The sequence below is a fragment of the Grammomys surdaster genome, unplaced genomic scaffold, assembly GCF_004785775.1.
Source record: "Grammomys surdaster isolate TR1022 unplaced genomic scaffold, NIH_TR_1.0 328, whole genome shotgun sequence".
Lineage (NCBI taxonomy): Eukaryota > Metazoa > Chordata > Mammalia > Rodentia > Muridae > Grammomys > Grammomys surdaster.
In genome coordinates, this window is record NW_021604747.1 from 2,062,735 (window position 1) to 2,065,555 (window position 2,821).

Sequence of the window (2,821 nt, forward strand, 5' to 3'; positions counted from 1 at the left end):
AAATGACAGCCTTTGAAGCTGCTCTGTTTGAGATGTGTGGAGAGCTTATTTCTAGGTGTCTTTCTGGTGTTCAAGTTTATGGTACATGGTTCAGGCATTGGAAACTGAGGGTGAGACTACCTCAAATAAACTTGATAGACCTGGTTCTGACAGAGTAACTTGATGTTAGGACACACATCCTATGTCAGGGCCCCACATTCCTATGATCTTGTGTGCTCCCCATCTTCACAGCCCTTCCTTCCCCTGAATCCACTGTCAGCAGGCTGCCTAATTTCCTGTCCCTAACACCAACTATGCCATTTTTTTAAAAAAAATGTATTACAAAGGTTACAAGATGCTAAAGTACTATTCTTAGGGGTTGTCCACTAGTCATGAAAGTAAATCTCCAAGAAGACAATGCCTCACCCATGAGGCTAGAGGGCTAATGAAGAAACTAACCACATCAGGGAGCAGGTCTTCTCACTGCTCCCTCACACCAGGAAAGGCATTGGTGTCCTGAGGTGCATCTGCCTTGCTGCCTTTATCAAGATGATGTTTCACAGAGCCTTAAAACTACCTGGAAAAGCCAAATGACTGTGACCACATGAGCAGGAAGTAGAATGGGGCTCTCTGTACACAGGCTGTTCATGCCTTTGGCCATTTCATGTTGAGGTGGATTCTCCTGGCCACATGGAAACAGGCTCAGCCTTAGACAAGGAGAATAGAAAATACCCTGAGAACAGCATGCATCCTGGCAGAAGAAGGTAAAGACATGGGATTGTTCTCAGTTTCCAGTACAAACTTAAAAGACAGCCTCCAGGAGGGATTGAGAAAAGGGTTAAGCTCACAGAAATCTAATCCTTGATTCCACCTGAGATCATTGGGAGGCTATATTAGGGCAACTGTGTATTAAGACTGTCTCTGACAGAACTTCAGACCTACAGAAGCACCTCTGCTCAATGAAGACAAATTCACCCAGAACATACATTTACCCCAATAACCCCTGGGACATTTAAAGGGGAAAAAACATAGGGCATAACAGAATTGTCACATTTGAGATGGAAGATGGAAACCAGTTTCACCTAACTACTCAGTGGTAAAAAGCACTTACCCAGAATGCCTGTTGACCTGAGTTCCATCCCATGCACCCCAGAACCCCAGAACCCACAGTGGAAAGAAAAGACCAACTCTTAATACTATCTTCTGACCAGCACTTGCATGCTATTTATGTGTGCACATATACTAATCATAAAAATGTTTAAATAAACCTTAGATCAGTAAAAAATACATTTTAAATCACCTAAATTATTACAAAGCCATATCAAGTTGTTCCTGATGGAAAAGATGATTCACAAATGATGGCATCTGATGTCAAAACTTGTAGTATAAAGTTAAAGTGATATGTGCAAGAGAAGGCACGGTGTTAAATGCTGACAACAGGAGAAAACAAAGGACTCGCCCAAGCCTCCACCTCAAACTATACAAGTTAAATATGAAGCAGGAGAGAGCCAATAATGAAACGAGAAAACAGTGACATAAAAGGCCATGTAAATCAAGTCAACCTCTGAAAAGATAGATTTCTAGCCATACAGTCCAAGATAGATAGAAGAGACATAAATTGCCAATCTTGAGAGAAACAAAAGAGGAGGCAGTCTGCAGACCCTACAGAGTAAGATACAGAAGGAATAACTGCATGTCCATGTTTCTGACAGCTTAGAGGAAAGTGGCACAACACTTGGAAGGCCTTAATTACCAAAGCTCATGCAGAAATAACCTAAATACTATCAAAGAAATTAAATCTTCCTACAACAGAGAATTCCCAGCAGGTGGTGTTACTGGTGAATGTTTTCACACCTTTGAAAGGTTGTGCCAGCTCTACACAAATCATCCCCCTTCCCAGTCGATCAACAAGGGCATTTCAATACAGGAGCTACAGACTTAAATTCCTCCAGAAAATAGCTACAAAGACCTTCAACTGAATATTAGAACATTACTTTGAACACCTTATCAAAAGAAAAATACATTGTGGTTAGGTGTGATTTTTCCCTAGAACTTCAAGATTCACGGAGCATCCCCAAAAATCAAGTAGTGTTACTCCTATTAACAGTGTGATTGAGAATGTTTGGAGAGTCTGTGATTATCTCACTAAGTACAAGAGAAACAATCAATAAATCAATAAAACCTACAAGTCAGAAATTACCAGCAGTCTAAAAATAGGAAGTGATCTCTGTAATAATTGACATTTTTCAAGACCCCTACGAGTAAAACACCAGTGTGAAAGGCCCATATCTTCCTCCAAATGAGGAACAAGACCAGAATGCCACTCTACACTGGCTAAACCTCAAGCTGGGTTTGCCCCTATGGACAGACTGCAGCAGTGTGTTACCTGCAGACAGCCTAGTTGTCTACAGAGGAAACAAGGAATTTGGAAAGGAAAGGCAAGAAGCTATGGGAATTCAGTCACTTTCTACTAAATAATTCTAGATGTGGGGATTTACACATAGACACAGTTCCATTAAAAATGAAAATATTTGGTGATACTTTAAGAAGATGCAGATAAAACCTGTGCACTGAAATCTCCAAAATATTACTGAAATAAATAAATTAAAAATGCATGAATCAAACAAAAAAGTGTTAAGAAAACAATTTTACCAATGTAACTATTGACACAATGACATGACTACTGACACAATGGCATGACTACCAACACAATTACATAACTATTGACACAATGACATGACTACTGACACAATGACATGACAACTGACACAATGGCATGACTACTGACACAATGACATGACTACTGACACAATGGCATGACTACTGACACAATGGCATGACT